The sequence below is a fragment of the Salvelinus fontinalis genome, chromosome 15 (genome assembly GCF_029448725.1).
Source record: "Salvelinus fontinalis isolate EN_2023a chromosome 15, ASM2944872v1, whole genome shotgun sequence".
NCBI lineage: Eukaryota > Metazoa > Chordata > Actinopteri > Salmoniformes > Salmonidae > Salvelinus > Salvelinus fontinalis.
This window is the reverse complement of record NC_074679.1, coordinates 45,122,431-45,150,286: the sequence shown is the minus strand read 5'-3', so window position 1 is coordinate 45,150,286 and position 27,856 is coordinate 45,122,431. Positions and strand designations below refer to the sequence as shown.

The 27,856-nt window shown below is 39.7% G+C and overlaps 1 protein-coding gene across 2 annotated transcripts in view; it reads left to right on the top strand.

The window, feature by feature from the left end:
• si:dkey-87k14.1 (leucine-rich repeat transmembrane protein FLRT2) overlaps positions 1–27,856 on the top strand; it is a 63,613-nt gene that overhangs the window by 25,054 nt on the left and 10,703 nt on the right. The window contains exon 1 of one of the 2 annotated variants that reach the window (XM_055863962.1): positions 18,860–19,477. The exons of the other annotated variant lie outside the window; for it this stretch is intronic. The gene's annotated coding sequence lies outside the window, so the exon portion shown is untranslated. Of the gene's footprint in view, positions 1–18,859; positions 19,478–27,856 lie in introns of those variants that run through there. 2 annotated transcript variants of the gene reach the window in all.

Here is a 27,856-nt window from a genome sequence, read left to right as displayed (position 1 = left end):
CTAAAAGTTTTGATATTATGCTGCAGGGTTTAGAGGTAATTTGTGGTTTAGTACGGTACCCTGCGTCACTGCCTCATTGCTCCAGACCAACGCAAGGGGGAATTAGAGCACTGATTATGTTTTTGGGTCCCAAGGCACTACTGTGTCTGTAACTGACAATGAATGGGCGACATAAACCAAATAGAAACTGATAATTGTGCACGACTTCAAAATTGAATTTCAATGAACTGAATGATGAGGATGAAGAAGGTGATTGAATTTAGAACAATAGTGTAAGAATTGCTATTCCTCTGCCTAGCATGTGCACACCCGGAAAAATACACTTATTTTTTGTTACAACTCCTCAGTATTACTTACTAAAACTGTTGTTACACTAAGGTTTTTATTCTAAGAGAAACGAAAATGTTCAATTATATTCCATCGTATTCTTAAGATACAGTATGTGTTAACTGAACATAAGCAAACAAGCAAATCTCTATAGCTTACTTTTTAGCTGAAATAATTTCCACTACAGTAGTTTGCGTTAACAGGTTAGGTTACTGCCTTAATCACTAATCATATTCATCACACACAAACATTAAAAAAAACAGTACAATAGTTTAATTGGCAGATTCATTTTTATTAATGTTTCAAAATGTGATAATCACATGTAAAAAAAAAAAACACACATATCACCATCGCTACCAAAGATAGTGGGCGTGAACTTCGGGAGAAGCAGGAATGGAGTGGTAGCGGGAACTGCAACAATGGCTATGAGCTGGTGGCTGGGACACCACTGGCCATGCAGTAGCTGATCAGGGGCACCGGAGTATACAGTTATTGTCTGAGTCAGGTGAGCGAGAGGAGCGCTCACATATGTTGTGACAACCTTTACCCAGTTGTAGGTAGGCTATTTAGATTCTCATTAATGGAGACACCTATTTCCAAACCTTTTTCCATAAAACATAGTAATACGCTAGAATGGAGTGGAAGTTATGAAACTCCCTCCCATGGTTCTTTTTAAGGGAAAAGTCCTCAATGGAACTGACATTAGGCTAAATGTGGAGAATTATACATTTTCCTCTGTTGGCCATCAATTAGCCTATTAATGTAAACTCAGCAAAAAAGAAAATTCCCTTTTTCAGGACCCTGTCTTTCAAATATGATTTGTAAAAATCCAAATAACTTCACAGATCTTCATTGTAAAGGGTTTAAACACTATTTCCCATGCTTGTTCAACGAACCAGAAACAATTAATGAACATGCACCTGTGGAACGGTTGTTAAGACACTAACAGCTTACAGACGTTAGGCAATTAAGGTCACAGTTATGAAAACTTAGGACACTAAAGAGGCCTTTCTACTGACTCTGAAAAACATCAAAAGAAAGATGCCCATGGTCCTTGCTCATCTGCGTGAACGTGTCTTAGGCATGCTGCAAGGAGGCATGAGGACTGCAAACGTGGCCAGGGCAATGTCCGTACTGTGAGACGCCTAAGACAGCGCTACAGGGAGACAGGACGGACAGCTGATCGTCCTCGCAGTGGCAGACCACGTGTAACAACACCTGCACAGGACTGGCAAAATGTGCTCTTCACTGACAAGTTGCGGTTTTGTCTCACCAGGGTTGAAATTTGTGTTTAGCATTTTTTCCTCCAATCCTCTAAATGTAATTATTGGCGGAGAGTCATGTCATTGAAAAATATTTGTAGATATACTGTAGGCCTATCGTAGGCAAATGAGTATTGGTTACATTATAATTAGGGTGCGGAAATGTTATGCCCCTTAGAAATTAATATAGAATCATCCAATCCTTTTATGCTGTAGCCTACACCCGACTGTCACATTGTACAGCGGAAAATGTTCCATTCCATCCTAAATGAAACTCTGAGGGTTTCGTTTTTTTTGTTTTTCTCGGAATAGAAACCCAATATTAATCAAATTAATTAAGCCAAATTTCTTCAAATCAATCCCAGGTACTATGTTATTACAAAAAAAGGTTTTTAAATCTCTAGTAATGCCAATATGGGAGACTATCAAATGATTCTTAAAGTTGCCTTCTAGTGGCCAAACTAGCACTAACTTGCATTAACATAAAAAATGGCTGACAATTAAATAACATGTCATAGAATGCTGCAGCAGCCCGCAAGGTGTGCTACAGTATGACACAACTTTTAAAGGAGGAACCACTGTACATACATATCCCAACCAGAAGCCATGGATTACAGACGACATCCGCATCGAGCTACAGGCTAGAGCTGCCACTTTCAAGGAGCGGCACTAATCTAGATTCTAATAAGAAATCCCGCTATGCCCTCAGACGAACCATCAAACAAGCATAGCGTCAATACAGGATTAAGATTGAATCCTACTACACCGGCTCTGACGCATATCAGATGTGGCAGGGCTTGAAAACTATTACGGACTAAAAAGGGAAAACGAGACGCAAGCTGCCCAGTGACGTGAGCCTACCAGACGAGCGAAATGTCTTTTATGCTCACTTCGAGGCAAGCAACACTGAAGCATGCACAAGAGCACTAGCTGTTCTGGATGACTGTGTGATAACGCTCTTGGTAGCCAATGTGAGCAAGACCTTTAAACAGGTCAAAATTCACAAAATCGCAGTGCCAGATGTATTACCAGAACATGTACTCAAAGCAAGCGCGGACCAACAGGCAAGTGCCTTCACTAACATTTTCAACCTCTCTCTGACCGAGTCTGTAATACCTACATGTTTCAAGCAAATCACCCTGTGCCCAAGGAAGTGAAGGTAACCTAACTAAATTATTACCACCCCGTAGCACTCATGTCGGTAGCCATGAAGTGCTTTGAAAGACTGGTCATGGCTCACATCAACAGCACACTCCCGGATACCCTAGACCCACTCCAATTTGCATACCACCCCAACAGATCCACAAATGACCCAATCTCAATTGCACTCCACACTGCCCTTTCCCACCTGAAAAAAAGGAACACCTATGTGAGAATGCAGTTTATTGAGTACAGCTCAGCATTCAACACCATAGTGCCCACAAAGCTCATCACTAAGCTCAGGACCCTGGGACTTAACACCTCCCTCTGCAACTGGATCCTGGACTTCCTGACGGGTTGCACCCATGTGGTAAGGGTTGGCAACAACACGTAGGCCACGCTGATCCTCAACACTGGGGCCCCTCAGGGGTGTGTACTTAGTCCCCTCCTGTAATCCCTGTTCACCCACAACTGAATGGCCAAACATGACTCCAACATCATCATTAAGTTTGCTGACAACACAACAGTGGTAGGCCTGATCACAACGACAACGATGAGATAGCCTATAGGGAGGAGGTCAGAGAACTGGCAGTGTGGTGCCAGGACAACAACCTCTCCCTCAATGTGAGCAAGACAAAGGAGCTGATCGTGGACTACAGGAAAAGGAGGGCCGAACAGGCCCCCATCCACATTGACAGGGCTGTAGAGGAAAGGGTTGAGAGCTTCAAGTTCTTCTGTGTGTCCACATCACTAAGGAATGATCATGGTCCAAACACACCAAGACAGTCGTGAAGACGGCACGACAAAACCTTTTCCCCCTCAGGAGACTGAAAAGATTTGGCATGGGTCCCCAGATCCTCAAAAATATCTACAGCTGCACCATCAAGAGCATCCTGTCCAGTTGCATCACTGCCTGGTATGGCAACTGCTCAGCATTTGACCGTAACGCGCTACAGAGGGTAGTGTATATGGCCCAGTGTATCACTGGGGCCAAGCTTCCTGCCATCCAGTATCGATATGATAGGCGGTGTCAGAGGAAAGCCTATAAAATTGTCAGAGGCTCCAGTCACCCAAGTCTTAGACTGTTTTCTCTGCTACAGCATGGCAAGCGGTACCGGAGCGCCAAGTCTAGGACCCAAAAAGCTCCTTAACAGCTTCTACACCCAAGCCATAAGACTGATGAAACATTTATTAAATGGCCACCGGACTATTTACATTGACACCCCATTTGTTTTGTACACTGTTGCTACTCGCTGTTTATTACCTATGCAAAGTCACTTCACCCATACCTACATGTAAAAATTACCTCAACTAACCTGTACCCCCACACACTGACTTGGTACCGGTACCCCCTGTATATAGCCTGTATATATATTATTGTTACTTTTTATTATTTTTTACTTTAGTTGGTAAATATTTTCTTAACTCTTCTTGAACTGCACTGTTGGTTAAGGGCGTGTAAGTAAGCATTTCACGGTAAGGTGTGCACTTGTTGTTTTCGGGGCATGGGACAAATAAAGTTTGATTTTGATTTGATCACTCAAACTCTCCTGTCAGATATATATATTGTTATGCACCTGTTGGAAACCAGTTTATAATAGCAATAAGGCACCCCGGGGGTTTGTGATATATGGCCAACGTACCACGGCTATATCCAGGCACTCTGTGTTGCGTCGCGCTTAAGAACAGCCCTTAGCCATGGTATATTGGCCCTATACCATACTCCCTTGTGTCTTAATGCGTAATCATTGCAGTCAAACGAGTAAATTTTCCATCAATGGATGTCAATTTATCTGTCGAGCTTAATAATAAGTGTGAATTATCTTTTCTCCTGCCACATATTCAAATTATTTTATTGTGTCATGTCGTAGCTTGTAATAATGATTATTTTGAGGACATTTTGCGTCTAACATCGCTACAAGTTACTATGATATTCCTTCTAAATTTGCTCGATAACGTTAACCTGTCTAGGATAAGCGTGCCGCTAGCGGCACCCCCCCCCCCCCCCCCCCCCACTGAAAAACCAGTGCCGCGAAATTCAAAAAAAATATTCACACATTTCACACATTAAAGTCCAATACAGCTAATGAAAGACACAGATCTTGTGAATCCAGTCAACATGTCCGATTTTTAAAATGTTTTACAGGGAAGACACAATATGTAAAGATGTACATCTATTACCTAAAAACACATTAGCATAATCCACCATCTTTTATTTGTCCACCAACACCAGTAGCCATCACCAATTCGGCTAAACTAAGATATTTATAGCCCCTAACCAACAAAAAAACTAATCAGATGACAGTCTGATAACATATTTATGGTATGGGATAGGTTTTGTTAGAAAAAAGTGCATATTTCAGGTAGATGGCATAGGTTACAATTGCACCCACCGTCACAAATGGACTAGAAAAACTACATTGAGCAACGTGTTTACCTACTTACTAATCATCAAACATTTCGTAAAAATACACAGCATACACGAATCGAAAGACACAGATCCTGTGAATACAGACAATATTTCAGATTTTCTAAGTGTCTTACAGCGAAAACACAATAAATCGTTATATTAGCATAGCACATAGCACATAGCAGCCCAGCATTGATTCTAGCCAAAGTGGGCGATAACGTCAACATCGCCAAAAATATATTAATTTTTTCACTAACCTTCTCAGAATTCTTCAGATGACACTCCTGTAACATCATATTACACAATCCATATAGAGTTTGATCGAAAATGTTTATATTTAGCCACCAAAATCATGGTTAGACAATGTGAAATGTAGCTCAGCTGGTCAGAAAATGTCCTTGCGCCACTTAGACAGTGATCTACTCTTATACATAAATACCCATAAACGTGACTAAAAAATATAGGGTGGACAGGGATTGATAGACAATTTAATTCTTAATACAATTGCGGAATTACATTTTTTAATTTATCCTTACTTTTCAATACAATTTGCGCCAAGCGAAGCTACGTCAAAAAACATGGCGTCCTAAGCCACTAAAATGTTTCGACAGAAACACGATTTATCATAATAAAAATGTCCAACTTTGAGCTGTTCTTCCATCAGTATCTTGGGCAAAGGATCCTTTCTTGGGAGTAATCGTCTTTTGGTGGAAAGCTGTCCTCTTGCCATGTGGAAATGCCAACTGCGTTCGGGATGAACTGGAAGCGTGCCCAGCAATTCACAGCGTTTCAGAAATAAATGTCCCAAAATCGCACTAAACGGATATAAATTGCTTTAAAACGCTTTAAATTAACTACCTTATGATGTTTTTAACTCCCATAACGAGTAGAAACATGACCCGAGTAATATTACCCCCTTCACTAATGCTTGGAACAGGTGCGGGCCGGTGTCCTCTAGGCGCATGACGCAGCTCCAAAAGAATGACTAGCCTCAGGGTTTTTTCATTTGTAGTGCCTGTGAACGCGCAATCGACCCCATTGAAATCGTCATCACGTAAAGGCATCCAGGGGAAGACGTAAGCAGTGTCTGTATAGTCATAGCAATAACAGTGCCCTTTTAACTGACTCCAGAACAGTGGTCAACATTTCTGAAATCTGACTCCATGTCAGGGAAATTGCTGTAGAATGGGCTCTGTTCCACTTAGAGACAAAATTTCAACTCCTATAGAAACTATAGACTGTTTTCTATCCAATAATAATAATAATATGCATATTGTACGATCAAGGATTTTGTGGGAAGCCGTTTCAAAAATTACCCGATTAGCATAAATAGTCTCAACAGCGCCCCCATCCTCAACAGGTTTAAGGAAAAAGGATTTATTGTATAGATATGGCAACTCCTATCTTGCTGTGAAAAAACATGTGTCTAGTTTTCAGGCCATTTGGTCGGGTTTTGAGTAGACATTGGGCTATAAATTGTAGCTTGCCCTGGCAACCCTGGTTACATGTTATAGATGACTATGGTCAGTGATAGTGTCTTGTGTTAATTGAGGACAGTAGATTAAGTTAGTAATTCTCTTCTCAGGAACCATATGCTGGTCCAGTGCTACCACCTGATTAAACTTGATTAAGTTCCTGAACTGTCAATCTGATTCACATGTCAAATTTAAAAAAAAAATAGCCTTTTGAGTGACTAAAATATCACCCAGAATATTTTTGGGGGATAGAAATGCTCAAATGAACTACCAGGAAGTAGTGATTTGGAAACAAAGCTTCAAGAAGCATTGAGCATATCCTGCTAATTGTGGCGAAAATAGGTTCATTACTTGAGGCTTTGATCAACTCAGTGTACACCAGTGACACCTTCTGGTCAAAATAATATTGAACTGCCAAATTATTATAGTTGACATCGCACACTATGTAGCATGTGCACATGGTAGCCTTTTATCTTCTACCAAACCAATCTGTTGGTCATTCGACAAAACAAAGCTTCAGATGTCATTGATCACGTGCTTCTGATAAAGTGATACAAGCATCGGGAAATACTCTTTCGAAGCAAACTGCTTAGCGATTTTGATGCATGCCTCGGAGGGCCAGTATCAAACGTAACATCCCTACCAGGAAGTTTGAAAAGACAGGCTGTGGGACGGGAGCTTATATTTAATCAGCTCGCCTTGACTGACAGATCAAGCAACTTGGATGCAGTGAGCAGTGTTGCAGTAAAATCATCCCAAGTAAATTGGTGATAAACAAATTGATATTGTATCTCATGTTTGGCATGTCTCTTGGGATGCGGTTCACAGTAGAGATGTTACATTTGATGTTGGAGATCCGAGGCACGCGTCAAAATCGCTAAGCAGTGTACCTGCAAGCAGTGTGTCGATGCCTGTATCACTTTATCAGACGCAGGTGATTGGTTTGGTATTGGTTTGGTAGAAGACAAAAAGGCTACGCTGTGTACGCGCTACAGGGTGTGGGACTCTATAATAATTTGGCTGCTCCAATTTCTTTTGACCATCAGGTGTCACTAGTGTACACTGTAAAGCTCAACGCCTCAAGTAATGAACCTATTTTCGACTACAATTGGCTGGAGAACCTCAATGTCTCAGAAAGCTTAATTTCCCGATCATTAGTTCACAGCAGCACTGACGAATGTGTTGCATGACAACTGCGTCAGAGTTTCGAATGACCCTTCCCCGTATTTTGTTCCATGCTGGCTGAAGACCTAGCTAGGCAGTCACTAGCTAACACCAGACACAGATGAAAGGGGAGACATATAAGTATCTTTAACATATATTAGTAGTGCATACTACTACTACAGTTAGGGTGATGTCACCTTTTCCCCTGAATTATCCCGCCTTCTGAATCCAAGTGTTTTGACATGGGAGGGGACCAGTAACTTTATGATCAAACTTTATCAACGTAAAAGCAACAATAATTCAACAACCTATGTAATTCTAACACCATAATACGGCTATTAAACCTTAATAAATATAAAACCATTCTCCATGAAGGTTCTAAAAAGAACAATAAAAAATGGTTCTATATAGCCCCCAAAAGGGTTGTAACCATAGCGGAACCCTTTTTTGGTTCTATATAGAACCTATTTTTAATGGTTCTTCATAGAACCTTAGGAGAGGGTTCTTTATAGTACAATACATGTTCCATTTAGAACCTTATGAGCATGGTTGTTATATAACCTTCAAAGAAAGGTTCCATATAGCACCAAAAAGGCTTCCGCTATGGTTACAAAACAAACAACCCACTATATAGAACCATTTGTTTTTAGTTTGTAGTATGGAAAACACGAGACAGTATAGGGTACAATATATCGCTGCTCAAAAACATGTGGAATATAATGTGATTTAAAAAATAATAACGCTAACCTTCATAGATATGGAAAAAAACTGAAAACATTTAATGAATCATGATCATCCATAGTGTTTACTTCTATAGCAGATTCATATATTTTTTGGTCAGCTATTTATGTCCTAATGATTAGCTTTGTGTCTCTATGTACTTGCAAGGTCACAAAGATATGTTTTACAGACTGTTCATGGCACCACACTTCAAGGGGTCAAAGGGAAGGTCTCAATCCATAAGGTTGGGTGTCCTTCATGTGTGACATACTGTATCATGACTCCAGATGTGGTACAATCCTGTACACTACTGCCACCTTCATATAGCATGTTGAACTTGCAGCACCTGACTCACTGCATATAGCAGTGTTTCAGGTACTTGCAGCACTTAAATTTCACGATTCACACACAACCTTTGTCACAGATCTTCCTTTACAACCTCAAACCCTGTAGTCTCTCAAATAAGTGCCATATTGGTCTATATAAAATGTACAAATACCAGCTTGATGTTGTTTCATTTCCAGTTGTGGAACACTTAACAAGACAGAAATCATTCTATAGAATCATTCTGCTTTCCTGTATTGAGTTAGAGAGTAAATAATATGTGTATTTAATATCAGACAGTGCTTTAAATATATGTGTTCAGCACCACTGCGTTTGTTCCTTTAGCAGCTGCCTCTGTACTTAAAGGGGCAATAACGAATTGAAACAACAACAAGTTATAATATCATTAATTTAAAAGTTTTAAAAATAAACCTACCAATCCCAGATTGTCCCTTTAAAGCTTTCATTCTGTAGGCTACATAGTCTCATTATAGTACAGATTATACCAACACCACCCAAATAAACCACCATGAATGACATATTGTCAGTGAGGGGCTGATATGGCCTATCACTTCATGATTTAGTAACCAACAGCCAGATTTAAATATAATTTTAATTATGGAAGTGGTTGGAGAAAGAGAGCAGATGTGGTGTTTGGCAGTTGAATTTAGAGCCACAAAGCTCCTGATAATGTCACATAGAGGCAGTGGACACGAAATACTAATGATGATATTGACAGATTAAAGACCTGTGTGTATTTGTGTGCCTGTGTGCATGCATGAGTGTGTGTTATCTACATATTTGTGACTCACCACCTTGATTCGGTCTTATGTAGAAAAATGTGAAATTGTGTTTTTTGCAATGGATAAAAGTAGAGACTCAGAGCTACAAAATGGTATATCATACATTGCATTTGAGGAACAATGGGAAAGTATTCTGCTTTGAAAGTTGATCAACTTGTAAAGTCACTTTTGAGAAAATCGCCTTTGAATGTTTTGGAAGAGCTTTTCTTTGTCTACACCCATTCAGCATCGTTCACACCCTCTTAAGCTTTAGCTCCACCCATCTCATGTCGCTCTCGGAGCGAACACTTGACTCTCTGGCCGATGATTTGTTTACCTCTGGATAACATGAAACGCTTTTTTTGCAGACACCAGCCATATTCAACGGGCGTTGTACACACGTCATGTAACGTTAGCTAATGAGCCAGCCAGGTAATGTTAGCTAGTTAACCTGTCTAGGATGAGGGTGCCGCTAGCGGCACTCCCCCCCCACCCCCACTGAAAAGGCAGAGCCGCGAAATTCAAAAAATATTTTTTTTTTAAATATTTAACTTTCACACATTAAAGTCCAATACAGCTAATGAAAGACACAGATCTTGTGAATCCAGCCAACATGTCCGATTTTTTAAATGTTTTACAGGGAAGACACAATATGTAAAGATGTACATCTATTACCTAAAAACACATTAGCATAATCCACCATCTTTTATTTGTCCACCAACACCAGTAGCTATCACCAATTCGGCTAAACTAAGATATTTATAGCCCCTAACCAAGAAAAAAACTCATCAGATGACAGTCTGATAACATATTTATGGTATGGGATAGGTTTTGTTAGAAAAAAGTGCATATTTCAGGTAGATGGCATAGGTTACAATTGCACCCACCGTCACAAATGGACTAGAAAAACTACATAGAGCAACGTGTTTACCTACTTACTAATCATCAAACATTTCGTAAAAATACACAGCATACACTAATCGAAAGACACAGATCCTGTGAATACAGACAATATTTCAGATTTTCTAAGTGTCTTACAGCGAAAACACAATAAATCGTTATATTAGCATAGCACATAGCACATAGCAGCCCAGCATTGATTCTAGCCAAAGTGGGCGATAACGTCAACATCGCCAAAATATATTAATTTTTTCACTAACCTTCTCAGAATTCTTCAGATGACACTCCTGTAACATCATATTACACAATCCATATAGAGTTTGATCGAAAATGTTTATATTTAGCCACCAAAATCATGGTTAGACAATGTGAAATGTAGCCCAGCTGGTGAGAAAATGTCCGTGCGCCATATTAGACAGTGATCTACTCTTATACATAAATACTCATAAACGTGACTAAAAAATATAGGGTGGACAGGGATTGATAGACAATTTAATTCTTAATACAATCGCGGAATTACATTTTTTAAATTATCCTTACTTTTCAATACAGTTTGCGCCAAGCGAAGCTACGTCAAAAAACATGGCGTCCTAAGCCACTAACATTTTTCGACAGAAACACGATTTATCATAATAAAAATGTCCTACTTTGAGCTGTTCTTCCATCAGTATCTTGGGCAAAGGATCCTTTCTTGGGTCTAATCGTCTTTTGGTGGAAAGCTGTCCTCTTGCCATGTGGAAATGCCAACTGCGTTCGGGATGAACTGGAAGCGTGCCCAGCAATTCACAGCGTTTCAGAAATAAATGTCCCAAAATCGCACTAAACGGATATAAATTGCTATAAAACGCTTTAAATTAACTACCTTATGATGTTTTTAACTCCCATAACGAGTAGAAACATGACCAGAGTAATATTACTCCCTCCACTAATGCTTGGAACAAGTGCGGGTCGATGTCCTCCAGGCGCATTACGCAGCAAGAAAAGACTTGCTAGCTACAGGGTTTTTTAATTTATAGTGCCTGTGAACGCGCAATCGACCCCATTCAAATCGTCATCACGTAAAGGCATCCAGGGGAAGACGTAAGCAGTGTCCGTATACTCATAGCAATAACAGTGCCCTTTTAACTGACTCCAGATCAGGGGCCAAAATTTCTGAAATCTGACTCCATGTCAGGGAAATTGCTGTAGAATGACTTCTGTTCCACTTAGAGACAAAATTTCAACTCCTATAGAAACTATAGACTGTTTTCTATCCAATAATAATAATAATATGCATATTGTACGATCAAGAATTTTGTGGGAAGCCGTTTCAAAAATTACACGATTAGCATAAATAGTGACAACAGCGCCCCCATCCTCAACAGGTTAAGCAACAATGAAGAAAGTGCCAACACTGCCTAACATTAGGCTCGAACTAGAAAAGCAAACAGCTCTGGGAAACTAATAATAACGTCCGATAGGGAGCCAGCCAGCTAACACTAGCTAGCTAGCTAACAGTACACTTTAGCTTAAGACATATAGCTAGCTAGCTAGCTAGGTAAACAATGAACCTAGCTAGATAAACAGCATTTAAGATCACACACGCCGCGTAACGTTAGATAACGAGCCAGCCAGCTAATGTTAGTTAGTTAAACAACAATGAACATGGTGGCAACAATGCCACAGTGCTAGGCACTAACCAACCAGGTACAATGTTAGCTAGCAAACAGCTCTGGGAAACAAATAATAACGTCAACTAGGGAGCCAGCCAGCTAATGTTAGCTTAGCTTGAAATGAAACCACTTTCTGTCAAATTAGAAACGTGTAATATATGAAATTGTAACTAGCTAACGCTAGACTATTTTACCAGCAGACCATACGATGTTTGCCCTTAGTTTGAAGATGTAATCTTCAAAAACAGGTGTTTTCTCCATCTCTTTAGCTATCACACTCTAATTCCACTGATTTCAAATCTTGATCCTCCAGAAAATGGAGAGCAACACTTATGCAGCTCCACTACACAACACATATTTTAAAGAGCTGCGTTCGACAGGATTACCAACACAGACTGACGAGCTCAAATAGACAGACGCCCTCAATATGGCAGACCAATGCAAAATCATCTCTCGGCATGTCCAGCCCACTCATTATCTAAGCCAATCATGGCTAGTGGGAAGGTTGCCAACTATTTCTGTGGCTTAACCAACAAGGTGTGTAATTTAACAATTTTATTTGTATTTACAGATGGCATACAAGTGTTTTATTAAGGCACATGAAAGTTCACATGTTTGAGAAGCATTTTGATAAAAAAAAATATTTTTTACTCGTCTGTGAAGTCGTGACTTGCGGCATACGCCTAGTTTCCTGAACCAGGTCACATTTATCAGATTAATCCATCAGTCTGCCTTTTGCATTGGTTATCATATACCCTATCTATTACCCCCTTCTCTAACCCTTGACATGATGCAATTGTATCTGCATTGATACCAGTAATTAAAAATCAATGGCAACCATTTCCAGACAGGGTCATTTGGGGATGTAAATTGGTCTGGCAAAGCAGCATCATGGGCAGGGAAATTAGCTGCTTCATATCTGGTAAAACTACATGAGTGGGCATTTAACTGTGTTATGCCAGGGAAATGCCAATGATAATGCTATTGAATTATGATTCATGGATATTTGCCATTGAAATTGCTGATTGAGTGCCTTATCCAGAAATGATGGTAATACAGACAAGCATCTCTTCTCTGCATTGTGGTAAAGGGATGTACGCTGTTGAACATTAAGCTTTAGAACGGAATGTTTCTATGTGGACAAGAATCCGTACTGTGCAATCCAGGAAAAATGGATATGGATCAGTCTTGGAAAATTACTAAAATATAAATGTATTTTGATGTGTCCAAATGACTCATGCCATGGGATTCTAATGTCTCCAGCAGTGCAGAACGCTTCTTAAGCCATATAGTCTATACTGGAGCCTGTGCGTGTGCGCACGCATCACAACAGTCCCGTGTGGCTAAGTTGGTAGAGTATGGCGCTTGCAACGCCAGTGGGGACCAGTACGAAAAAGTATGAAAATGTATGCACTCACTCACTCACTCTGGATAAGAGCGTCTGCTAAATGACTCAAGTGGAAAATGTAAGAGACGTGCCACGTGGAGATAAATAAAAAGGTCCTGAACAGTCATTCTGAAAATTACTTTTTTTCTCATGGCTAACTACCAGGAAGTTTGAAAAGACAGGCTGCGTGGGCAGGGAGCTTTAATTCATGAGTTCACCAGTCAAAGACTGACAGCTCTTTGAAACGCCTATGTCAAGCAACTTGGATGCAGTGAGCAGTGTTGCTGTAAAATCTAGTGATGGGAATCCGAGTCTTTCACCAAATTGTGCCGAAAAACAGTTAATTACTTGGAGCTTCATTATCTGTTCACAATGCACATTGAATAACAGCGTGTGACTATTAGATAGATGTTTCTTTCTCCACTGTTTCTATCAAGACTCAGTGGTGCAGAGGTAGATCTGTAGCTTTAGTAGTCTATTATCAGTTGGAATACAAGGTTTACATCACACTTCCTTTTTATATTTATATTTATATTTATATTGAAATATTTAACTTTCATAAGTTAACAAGTCCAATACAGCAAATGAAAGGTACACATCTTGTGAATCCAGCCAACATGTCCGAATTTTTAAATGTTTTAGAGCGAAAACAGCACGTATATTTATGTTAGCTCACCACCAAATAAAAAGAAGGACAGACATTTTTCACAGCACAGGTAGCATGCACAAAGCCAACCTAACTAACCAAGAACCAACCAAACTAACCAAGAAACAACTTCATCAGATGACAGTCTTATAACATGTTATACAATAAATCTATGTTTTGTTCGAAAAATGTGCATATTTGAGGTATAAATCAGTTTTACATTGCAGCTACCATCACAGCTACCGTCAAAAATAGCACTGAAGCAGCCAGAGTAATTATAGAGACCAACGTGTAATACCTAAATACTCATCATAAAACATTTCTGAAAAATGCATCGTGTACAGCAAATGAAAGACAAGCATCTTGTGAATCCAGCCAATATTTCAGATTTTTTAAGTGTTTTACAGCGAAAACACAATATAGCATTATATTAGCTTACTACAATAGCCTACCACACAACCGCATTCATTCATCAAGGCACGTTAGCGATAGCAATAGGCGCGTTAGCATTAGCGAATAAACCAGCAAAAGATATTAGTTTTCACTAACCTTCATAAACCTTCCCCAGATGACAGTCCTATAACATCAGGTTATACATACACTTATGTTTTGTTTGAAAATGTGCATATTTAGAGCTGAAATGGTTATCCATTATGCTAACGTAGCTTCTTTTCCCAGAATGTGCAGATATTTCTATTAGACTCTCACCTATTCTGACCAAATAGCTATTCATAAACATTACAAAAAAATACATGTTGTATAGGAAACGATAGATACACTAGTTCTTAATGCAATCGCAGTGTTAGAATTCAAAAAATATCTTCATTACGACATAAGGCTTATGTTATAGTGAGAGAGTGGCCAAAACCTGGGCGCAAAACTACTAGTACACAGTTCGACAGATATATGAAATAGCATCACAAAATGGGTCCTACTTTTGGTGATCTTCCATCAGAATGTTGTACAAGAGGTCCTTTGTCCAGAACAGTCGTTGTTTGGATTTAGAACATCGTTTTTCCCTCTTGAATTAGCAAGCGCACTAGCCAAGTGGCGCGAAGCTCTCCTTTCTGAACAAAGGCACACAACGCAACACGCCTAACGTCCCGAAAAAAATTCAATAATCTAATAAAACTATATTGAAAAAAACTTCGTTTACGATGATATTGTGACATGTATCAAATAAAATCAAAGCCGGAGATAGTAGTCGCCTATCACGACAGCTTTTCAGAAGGCAATTCCAGGTCCATCTTCGCGCTTTCCAGAAAACAGGAAATGGATGACTCGTCGTGCCAAGAGGATTAATTCCACTCAAATAAACTCAAAATAGACATATACAGTATTCATGAAATTTACATAAATCAAATAATTTGTATTATTTACATAGTTTATATACACATTATTCAAAATAAACATATATGTTTGATATTTACACATAATTACACAATCCTAAAAGCTTAGCTAAAAGATTTAAGAATTTTTGTACAAAATCCTAACTATATTTGTAAGTACGGTGTCCAGTAGAGGTCGGTGTTGCAAAGCAGCTTGGAATTGACGAAAGCACCGGAACCATGGCAAAATCTGTGGGATCTCGCATTTTGCAAAATACGGTTTAAAAAGCACGTGATCAAGTGAAGCTTCAGACATCCTTGATGACATACTTCTGATAAAGCAATACACGCATAGGGACACTGCTTCGAAGTTAACTGCTTAGCAATTTGATGCATGCCTCGGAGCTTCAAACGTATCATCACTAATAAAATAAGTGTGAAACTAATTTGGTGATACACAAAGCAACTCATACAACATTGAAATTGCATCAATGATATCCTTTTTTTGATATCTACCATTTGGCACATGTTCTGTTATGCGGTTCACAGCAGCACTGACGGTTGTGTTGACTTGACAACTGCGTCAAAGTTTTGAACAACCCCTTTTGTTCCATGCTGGTTGAAGACCTAGTTAGCCAGTAACTACAGTTGAATTCAGAAGTTTACATACAGTTAGGTTGGAGTCATTAAAATGTGTTTTTCAACCACTCCACAAATGTATTGTTAACAAAGTATAGTTTGGGAAAGGCGGTTAGGACATCTACTTTGTGAATGGCACAGATCATTTTCCCAACAACTGTTTACAGACAGATTATTTCACTCATAATTCACTGTATCACAATTCCATTGGGTCAGAAGTTTACGTACACTAAGTTGACTGTGCCTTTAAACAGCTTGGAAAATTACAGAAAAGTATGTCATGGCTTTAGAAGCTTCTGATAGGCTAATTGACATCATTTGAGTCAATTGGAGGTGTACATGTGGATGTATTTCAAGGCCTACCTTCAAACTCAGTGCATTTTTGCCTGACATCATGGGAAAATCATGAGAAATCAGCCAAGACCTTAGAAAAAAAATCGAAGACCTCCACTGGTCTGGTTCATCCTTGGGAGCAATTTCCAAATGCCTGAAGGTACCACGTTTATCTGTACAAACAATAGTACGCAAGTATAAACACCATGGGACCACGCAGTCATACCGCTCAGGAAGGAGACATGTTCTGTCTCCTCGAGATGAACATACTTTGGTGCGAAAAGTGCAAATCAATCCCAGAACAACAGCAAAGGACCTTGTGAAGATGCTGGAGGAACCAGGAACATCCGTACCTATATCCACAGTAAAACGAGTCCTATATTGACATATTATGAAAGTCTGCTCAGCAAGGAAGAAGCCGCTGCTCCAAAACCGCCATAAAAAAGCCAGACTATGGTTTGCAACTGCACATGGGGACAAAGATCGTACTTTTTGGAGAAATGTCCTCTGGTCTGATGAAACAAAAATAGAACTGTTTGGCCATAATGACCATCGTTATGTTTGGAGGTAAAATGGGGAGGCTTGCAAGCCGAAGAACACCATCCCAACCGTGAAGCATGGAGATGGCAGCATCATGCTGTGGGGGTGCTTTGGTGCAGGAGGGACTGGTGCACTTCACAAAATAGATGGCACCATGAGGAATGAAAATTATGTTGATATATTGAAGCAACATTTCAAGACATCAGTCAGGAAGTTAAAGCTTGGTCGCAAATGGGTCTTCCTAATAGACAATGACCCCTAGCATACTTCCAAAGTTGTGGCAAAATGGCTTAAGGACAACAAAATCTACCAACTGGTCCCGTGTGGCTCAGTTGGTAGAGCATGGCGCTTGCAACGACAGGATTGTGGGTTCATTCCCCACGGGGGGACCAGGATGAATATGTATGAACTTTCCAATTTGTAAGTTGCTCTGGATAAGAGCGTCTGCTAAATGACTTAAATGTAAATGTAATCCTATAGAAAATCAATCCTATAGAAAATTTGTGGGCTGAACTGAAAAAGTGTGTGGGAGCAAGGATGCCTACAAACCTGACTCAGTTACACCAGCTCTGTCAGGAGGAATGAGCCGAATTTCACCCAACTTACTGTGGGAAGCTTGTGGAAGGCTACCCGAAACGTTTGACCCAAATGAATCAATTTAAAGGCAATACTACCAAATACAAATTGAGTGTATGTAAACTTCTGACCCACTGGGAATGTGATGAAAGAAATAAAAGCTGAAATAAATCATTCTCTTCACTATTATTCTGACATTTCACGTTCTTAAAATAAAGTGGTGATCGTAACTGACCTAAGACAGAGAATTATACTAGGATTAAATGTCAGGAATTGTGAAAACTGAGTTTAAATATATTTTGCTAAGGTGTATGTAAACTTCCGATTTCAACTGTATTTAAAACCAGACACAGATGAAAGGAGAAACATATAAGTATCTTTGCCATAGATGAATAAGATCAACTTTTTATTATATTTGCTGACATCCTACAGGCCAATTTTGGCACCAGTAGAGTACCTATCTACCTATATAAACCATGCCTCTCCGCAAACATTTCTTCTCCGATGTTGGTTACAAGTGCAAGTTTAAATTAGGTAAGATAATATCATGTTACCATTGATGTATTGAAATGAGAGTTAAGGTAACTTTTTGATCAAACTTAACCAATATAGAAGCAACAGTAATTTTTTGTACTTTGGTCATCATACTTTGATCTGGTTTCTTTCAAACATCACCCAATTGAATGAAAATCATGATTTTGACTGTTCATGAGCTACCTCTGGAACAGCTTGGGGTCCCTGAAGATGGAATTGAAACCCACTGACTGATTTAGTCAACCAACCATTCTCATTTGGCCCAAGGCCATATATGAGTCTTTCATAAACCAGCATCACTCCATAGTCCTTCATAATAAATCAAAATCTTGACACTCTCATTTACGTTTGTACAAAAAGACCAATGTGAAAACCAAACCATAAAATATTTTAACAAGCCTCCTCCCCTACATTTGATCTATCACTAAAAGAGCAAAGAAGCCATTTGTGAACTGTAAAGAACCATTGAAGAGCTCAAAGGGTTCTTTGAGTCATTATGGTTCCACATAGAACCATCACACTTCCCAAAGAACTCGTGAGGAACACACAGTTTTTAGTGTGTAGTGTAGGACAGCTAGTCATCTTGAAATGGTGGGAGAGACAGAGTGAGAAACGCTTAGGTGTGTGCACGTGCGCCAGGGTGTGAGGAAGAGAGAGAGAGAGAGAGAGAGAGAGAGAGAGAGAGAGAGAGAGAGAGAGAGAGAGAGCGAGAGAGAGAGAGAGAGCGAGAGAGAGAGAGAGAGCGAGCGAGCGAGCAGTTGGGAAAGATCGCTATCAGCTGAATTCATTACAGTTAACCTCTCCCATGGGTTTCAAGGGGAAAAGGCAATTCTTGCATTAGCAATAAACAATTCAATGTTAGTCGTTTATGGCTAGGAAATCGGGCTGCTTTCTTGAGAACTGCGCGCAGCCGGTTCTTTCGGGTGTACATGAAGGGGTGGGAGACAAAAGTCCCATCTCTTCGCCTAATGTAATCATTTAATCTTTTGAAGGCAGCGCTGAACTTGGTGGCGCCTCTGAACCAGCACGGGAGGCGAAGGACTGCTGCTGTGGCATCGCCAGCGGAGTACAGGAGTAGCGGAGCATACCGCGGATAAACTGAATCGTTGCCCGGACCAGCATGCCCCCAGCATGCCCCCCCACAACAACCACCTGCCCCCGGGAATTCTCGGGCTGAGCCGCTAGGACCCTGGAGTACACCAGTCAAGATGTGGAAGCCTGAATGCCTGACAGAGTGAAAGCCTGCGCTGGGTGTCATTTACGGGGGAAACGGACCAGGGATAGTTCACCATGCCCCATGGATATACCATAAAACGACGTTCGGCATTCCTGAAAAAGGTGAAGACCATCTTACTGCCTAAAACCAGTTTTATCGCTGACATCTGGATATGCGTTATTAAATACCTACAGCGCTGTCCACTATAGCCTAATAACACCACGGTGGTAAATATACATATATTTAAAAACTTTATCTAAAATAGGATAAATTTGATTTCACTCATATGGTTTATGTTTACGCACAATATAGCCTATTGATTTGTATTTTATTTAGACATGGAAAACAAGCCTATATGAAACACTGAGTGCATATTTTTTTTAATGTACTTTTTATGTATTTTCCATTTGATTTCAAATCAAGTACTTCAAGTGAGCCGTTTCAGACAAATCTATTGGCATTGTGAGTCTCGATTTTCCCTTTTTGCGCAGCGTTTGAAATTCACCTGCGGTTCGTGACATATTGGTAATGATAAGGAACTTTTACCCACGCTGCTATTGGCAGCTGTAACTGACATTTATTTCAATTGCTGGCTATATTGACACATCGGCTCAGGATTCTATTTAAAGATGTTGCCAGTCCGGTGCTTCACACGGATTAGGGACAGAGTTAGGTATTCACTCTCCTGTTCAGAAGCTAATGATCCGTGTTACACAAAAACAAATGGTTATATATAGTGCCAAATAAGGGTTATTTGCCTTGTAACAATAGTGGAACCCTTTTTGATGCTATATAGAACCGTTTTTTTGAAGGTTCTATAAAGAACCATGCTCATACGGTTCTAAATGGAACCTTTATGGTGCTATGAAGAACCCTTTCCTACGGTTTTTATAAAGAACTATAAAAAGGTTCTATATAGCACAAAAAAGGGATCCACTATGGTTTCAATCCTTTATAATGGTTCTTTATAGTATTTGTATTTTGTATTTGTATTTATTATTGATCCCAATTCGCTGCTAACAAATCAACAGCTACTCTTCCTGGGGCTCAGCAACACAAGACAGTTACATACAGTTTCAAATACTACATGACATTACATTATATAACACCTTACCCAACACATACAGTGCATTCCCTCAGGCCACCATTCCACCACCACATATTTACAATACAACATACATGTGCACATGTGTAGAGTGCATGTCTTATCATGTGTAAATGTGTCTGTGGAATACAGTTCTACGTAGCTATGGCTCTATGTCGTACTGTGTGCCTCCCATTGTCTATAGTACCTTTACTGAGAAAGTTTTTTTTTTATAGAACCATTCTCAATCTCTAAGGTTCTACAAAGAACCTTATGAAGAACCATACCGGGTTATTTGTTCTGGTTAGTCAGAAAGAAGAGAATTTAGAAACACTGATTTAGTCCATAGTTCACTAGTGACACAAGGCCATATCTGAGGGTTACCTGAAACACCATTACCAGCTATAATCATTTTAGTCATATAATAGCAAAACACAACAGATTAGATCAACTGGAATGACACTCTCACTCAAGGTTGCACAAAAAAAGCGGTGGGCAAACCACTCCCCAAAATATTTGAATGAGCTGCCACCCTGACATTTTAATTATCACCAGAAGAGGAAAATAACCCTTTTCTGTATAGCAAACAACCATTAAAGGGCTCAAAGGGTTCTTTGGGTCGGTATGGTTCCATATAGAACCATCACCCTTCCCAAAGAACCCTTGAGGAACACTAGTTGTCAGCCAGGCTTTGTTTCCTCCTCTCCTGGCAGGATAAAAAGTAGAGGGTTATACTACATTATCAGATAATGTCTTGGACATTATCAAATAATGTCTTGGACATTATCAGATAATGTCTTGGACATTATCAGATAATGTCTTGGACATTTTCAATGACAGTTGAGGAAATGACAGCCAGCCAGGTGTAACGTCATTACTTGTCCCCATCTCTCTTCTCTACCTTTATAATTCATGTGGTCATATCTGGATCTCTGTCCCAGAGCTGTCATTCCCATAGGGGGCACAGGGACACATGTCCCCTCAGATTAGCCCAGTTCTTTTCTCCCTGTAACACTACTAGCCACCTAGCAATTATATGAAGTTCGCTTTAGCTAGCCCAAATAGGTTCCCGATCTCCAAACCTCATAACTAGCTACCAAGAGGCCATTTCAGGCTCTCAATCAAGTTAGAGTAGCTAGCTTCCCTAACTTGTTTAGCTGGCATGCATGCTGGCAAGGTAGGATGACTTAATAAAAGCAAGCAATAACTAAATGTACTGAATAAGACTCCAACCTTTAACCCAGACTTTAGCAGAGATGTAGAGAAACATATTTAGTTTCTTTAAAAAAAGAACCCGCAGTCATGAGGATACAAACAGCTAAAGAGGTATGCATAGATATGCAGAAAAATTTACATATTTTTTCTACATAGAATTAAGCATAATGATTATGGCTATAGATTGCAGTAAAAAGCAGGTTCAGGTGTTTGAAAAATGCTAAATTCTTCAACTTCAGGCCCCCCCCAGACTACCCCCCAGCCATCCTCAAGTACTATTTTTCCCCTCAGATTTTTTGGGGTTGCATGACGCCCCTGCTCAGCCCCTTCAGCTTTAAATATTGATATTGCTTGAGGTTGCATAGTGTAGATATCGCCAGTTATGGGAGGTGGATTGCAAGTGCATTTTTTACTGCTTGAATACAACTGGAATTAGTCCACTCATGTTTAAATGTGAATCATTGTCTTACATGGGTCGTTCTTGAATTGCAGTGGCATTTGCAACCATAAACAACACATGAAAATGAATAATAGGTAGACATCAAACATGTTTTTGTTCATATTGAACTGTTTATTAATGATAAAACATAATGCAAGTCCTTTACTGCAAGACTGTATACTTATTCATCGTTTAAAGTACTTAGGGCAAGCAAACTGGCTTGTCCTAGTAGTGATGTGTAGAGTTGTAGTGTTTTGGGGATTTAGAGATATCTATTATTTAGAATGTTAGAAAGTGAACAAAATAATTTCATATTTTGTACAGATCAATAGAACAAAAAAGGCATTTATTTATTTATTTTTTATTACCAGTATAATGTGTGTCCCTCAGTTCTATGTCATTGGTGTTAGCGCCTTGACAATCACTCATTACAAAGATATACAGGGACCTTGAGTCTTCTCTGCAGTGGCAAATTGTTATCGGAGGAGGGGTCTATATTAAAGAAAATGATTAGCTAATCACACCTTTTTAGTATGTCATACATTTGAGGATTGCATTGATCATTTGGTGTCTCTAAATCCAAAGTGTCACTTAGTTTTACTAAATTTAATGAAGGGCAATAACATTGTCAGAAAGATTAGTAATCATATCACTTTAGCAAAAGATGTTTAAAGTATTGATAACCTTAGGATTTAGCGTTTGTGACCTCCATTTCAGAAAATCCTAATTTACCTAAAATGTCTCATTGGTGTTACCATCATTGATGTTATTACTCTTACCGGTGGCACAATATTATCATTGTGGTAGAAATTATTAAACATCATTAAGATACCATATTAGTTGGTTTAGAATAGGATGTATCCCCCCCAAAAAATCCTCAAATGCCACTGTAATTCAAGAATGACCCACATGCGTTAGAGCATAATCGTCATCAACGGTATATATAGGCAAATCAACTTCACTGGAGTATTGTTGCCCATGCTTTAGCTTCAATTGCAAGATTCTGTTCCCCCTCTAACCTAACTGAATCACAACATTTTGAATTTAAATAGAACTAACGTGTGCATGTGTATGTGTATATGCATGTATGTGTGTTTTGAGAGAGAGACATATTATGAAATGTAATTCTTCATGTGTATCTCTCTCTCTCTCATTACTATTGGAGGACTGTGCAGTGCTTCTTGTGAGTGCAGTGGAGCAAATCTCTGTCCATCACCGTGGCATTTGACAGATTAAACACCTCAATGCCCTCTACAAGTTTGAGTGCACAGAGCCAGTGATCTCTTTAGCATCACTCACTTCACCACCATTCAAAATACATTTGGGAGCTTTTCTTTATTCCTGACTCAATTTACTTTACTTATTTAATGATTGATCTATTCATTCATTTATATATGCATCTGTTTTTCTATTTATTTCTCTCTCTCACTCTGATTATTTCATTCAGCATTTCTTGCCAGCTTCAGCACATGCAGCAAAACATTGTGTGTGCACGCACGCGCAGCCCTTTCTCGAGGCAGGTGCTTAAAATGATAAAAGGGCATTCCCCCTGATTCAATTTAGTTTTTTTACTTTCAGAATTAATATCTTGAGTTTGTTAACATAACAATTAGCTCTGTAGTGAACGTTTTACATAGGCCTATTTCTTTCTGCAACAACGCACTCACTCATAATCGCAAATTGTAAGCAAGCTACACTGAACAACAATATAATTGCAACATGTAAAGTGTTGGTCCCATGTTTCATGAGCTGAAATAAAAGATCCCAGAAATGTTCCATATGCAAAAAAAGCAAGTTTTTCTCAAATTTTGTGCACAAATTTGTTTACATCCCTGTTAGTGAGCTTTTCTCCTTTGCCAAGATAATCCATCCACCTGACAGGTGTGGTATATGAATAAGATGATTAAACAGCATTATCATTACACAGGTGCACCTTGTGCTGGGGGTCAATAAAAGACCACTCTAAAATGTGCAGTTTTGTCACACAGCACAATGCCACAGATGTCTCAAGTTTGGAGGGAACATGCAAGTGGCATGCTAACTGCAGGAATGTCCACCAGATAGGTTGCCAGAGAATTGAACGTGAATTTCTCTACCATAACCACGCTTGCTTCGTTTTAGAGAATTTGGCAGTATGTCCAATCAGCCTCACAACCACAGACCACATGTAACCATACCAGCCCAGGACCTCCACATCTGGCTTCTTTACCAGCGGGATCATCTTAGACCAGCCACCTGGACAGCTGATGAAACTGTGGGTTTGCACAATCGAAGAATTTCTGTCAGAAACAGTCTCAGGGAAGCTCATCTGCATGCTCGTTGTCCACACCAGGGTCTTGACCTGACTGATGTTCGGCGTAGTAACCGACTTCAGTGGGCAAAGGCTCACCTTCAATGGCCACTGGCATGCTGATGAAGTCTGCTCTTCACGGATGAATTCCGGTTTCAACTGTACCGTCCAGATGGCAGAAAGCTTGAATGGGGTTTTGTGGGCGAGCTGTTTGCTGATGTCAATAGAGTGCCCCATGGTTATGGTATGGGCAGGCATAAGCTTTGGACATTGAACACAATTGCATTTTATCGATGGAAATTTGAATGCACAGAGATACAATCACCTCATGTTTCAGCATGATAATGCACAGCCCCATGTCTCAAGGATCTGTACACAATTCCTGGAAGCTGATAATGTCCCAGTTCTTCCATGGACTGCATACTCACCATACATGTCACCCATTAAGCCTGTTTGGGATGCTCTGGGTCAACGTGTACGACGGCGTGCTCCAGTTCCCACCATATCTAGCAACTTTACACAGCCATTTAAGAGGAGTGGGACAACATTCCACAAGCCACAATCAACAGCCTGATCAACTCTATGCGAAGGAGATGTGTCGCGCTGCATGAGGCAAATGGTGGTCACACCAGATACTGAGTGTTTTTTAGGCCCCTACCTTTTATTTTAAGGTATCTGTGACCAACAGATGCATATCTGTATTCCCAGTCATGTGAAATCCATTGATTTGGTTCTAATGAATTTATTTCAATTGACTGATTCCCTCATATCTACTGTAAATCTTTGAAATTGTTGCGTGTTGCATTTCCATTTTTGTTCAGTGTAGGTACAGTGCCTCCTATAGGCACGGTTGACATCAGGAGAAGAGGGTGGGCAATCAGCTGATCATTGATGTTGATGATCGATGTAAATATTTCCTTTAGCTAGCTCTATTTCTTTTACTGACTGTTACGTCTCTATGTCTCTCTGCCTCGCTCTGCTGCACGTATCAGCCAACAAGATCGAATATTGATGATGTAGGCTAAATCAAGTGTTATCAAGTGTTAATCAAATGGTATGCTGCTGTGGTAGTAATGTTGATACTTAAACTGGGTAGTTAGCCACACATACTCGACCGGTGACCGCATGTCTCAAGCAATGCATGTTTGGATACCGAGCATGCAATCTCTATACAGGGCATACTGGGAAAAAGGGGCAACTGGGACTGGGTGGGGGGTGGCTAACTTTATGACGGGCAGATTGAGTCGATACAAAAATAATAATAATACAAAAAGAAATGGGGGGGGGGGTATACCACCAGCAAAGGGGCATGTGTTCTGCACAGGTAGAGCCCTATCTGAGCATGTGTGTGTCTCAGTCACCAGATCTCAACCCAATTTAACTCTTATGGGAGATTCTGGAGCAGTGCCTGAGACAGCGTTTTTCACCATCATCAACAAACACCAAATTATTGAATTTCTCTGGAAAGAATGGTGTCGCTTCCCTCCAATGGAGTTCCAAACACTTGTAGAGTCTATGCCAAGGCACATTGAAGCTGTTCTGGTGGCCCAACGCCCTAAGACACTTTATGTTGGTATTTTCTTTATTTTGGCAGTTGCATGTACAGTGCAGTGAAAAAGTAATTGCCTTTTTTATACTCAGGGTTGGGGAGTAACGGGTTACATGTAATCTGTTACATGTAAGGGATTACAAAAAAACAGTAACTGTAATCCGTTACGTTACCAGCCAAAATATTGTAATCAGATTACAGATACTTTTGAAAAGTATTACTTTAAAATTCAGAAAGGATGTTTGCGAAGGGAAAATTGTTGAGACTTCTCTGTTTTCTCAATGACATTCAAATCAGCATTGAAAAAATGTGCAAGTTTACGTTTGTTCCACCTGAGCGAGTCTGACCACAAGTCAGAGACCACTATGGTGACACACCAAATGTGTTCGTTGGATCGCGAGAAAAGAAAAGGAATTGGCTTTTGTAGGCTACAGTCCATGCTATGTCTTCCAATGGTGCGACTGCTGTCGGCATCCAAAGAGTATCCAACTTGAATAAACGCTTGGAGGTAAGGATGACAGGAGTGGTGTAGTCTACGGCGATACAGATATCACTTATTATTGATATCTACATAGCACATTGATGTGAATCACAATGCTACTCTCTCATTTAGCTATTTGCGCCTTATAGATTGTGGTTGTTGTGGACGGCTGCTCACAAATCTTTCTGTGTATTTGAACCGAATAATGGTTGAATTCAAGAAGTTTAAGCTGCTTATCAATCATTGTTTTTGAAACCAGTGGACAGCCAGTAAAAATGCACTCTTACAACAGCTGCATAGTGCGGATCCAAGCCTATGGAATAAAATGGGTATTTTATTGCTCAATCTAATTCATGCTGATAAACAAAATAATTCATAGGCCTAATGGACACATGCTCAAACTCGCACACTTTTTATAGAATTAAAAAGGGGCAATCTGCAGTTGCTACATCCATTTTTTGACTTATAAAATTATATATAACCCTTGAATGAATAGGTGTGTCCAAACTTTTGACTGGTACAATACATACAGTACCAGTCAATTGTTTTGACACACCTACTCATTCAAGGGTTTTTTTTTTTTTTTTTTTTTACTATTTTCTATATTGTAGAATAAAAGTGACATCAAAACAAGGAAATAACACATATGGAATCATGTGGTAACCAAAAAAGTTTTAAACTAATCAAAATTAGATTCTTCAAAGCAGCCACCCTTTAAGTTGATGACAGCTTTGCAAACTCTTGGCATTCTATCAACCAACTTCATGAGATAGTTTCCTGGAATGCATTTCAATTAACAGGTGTGCCTTCTTTAAAGTTAATTTGCAGAAATTATTTCCTTCTTAATGTGTTTGAGCCAATCAGTGTGTTGTGACAAGGTAGGGGTGGTATACAGAAGATAGCCCTATTTGGGAAAAGACCAAGTCCATATTATGGCATATTAACAGCTCAAATAAGAAAAGAAAAACGACTGTACCTCATTACTTTAAGACATGAATGTCAGTCAATCCAGAAAATTTCTAGAACTTTGAAAGTTTCTTCAAGTGCAGTCGCAAAAACTATGAATCGCTGAGATGATACTCGCTCTCATGAGGACCACCACAGGAAAGGAAGACCCAGAGTTACCTCTGCTGCAGAGGATCATTTTATTATATTTTACCGCCCTTGAAAACTGCAGCCAAAATAAATTCTTCACAGAGTTCAAGTAACAGACACATCTGAAAATCAACTGTTCAGAGGAGACTGTGTAAATCAGGCCTTCATGGTCGAATTGCTGCAAAGAAGCCACTACTAAGGACACCAATAAGAAGAAGAGACATGCTTGGGCCAAGAAACGCGAGCAATGGACATTAGACCGGTGGAAATCTGTCCTTTGGTCTGATGAGTCCAAATTTGAGATTTTTTGTTCCAAATGCCTTGTCTTTGTGAGACACAGAGTAGATG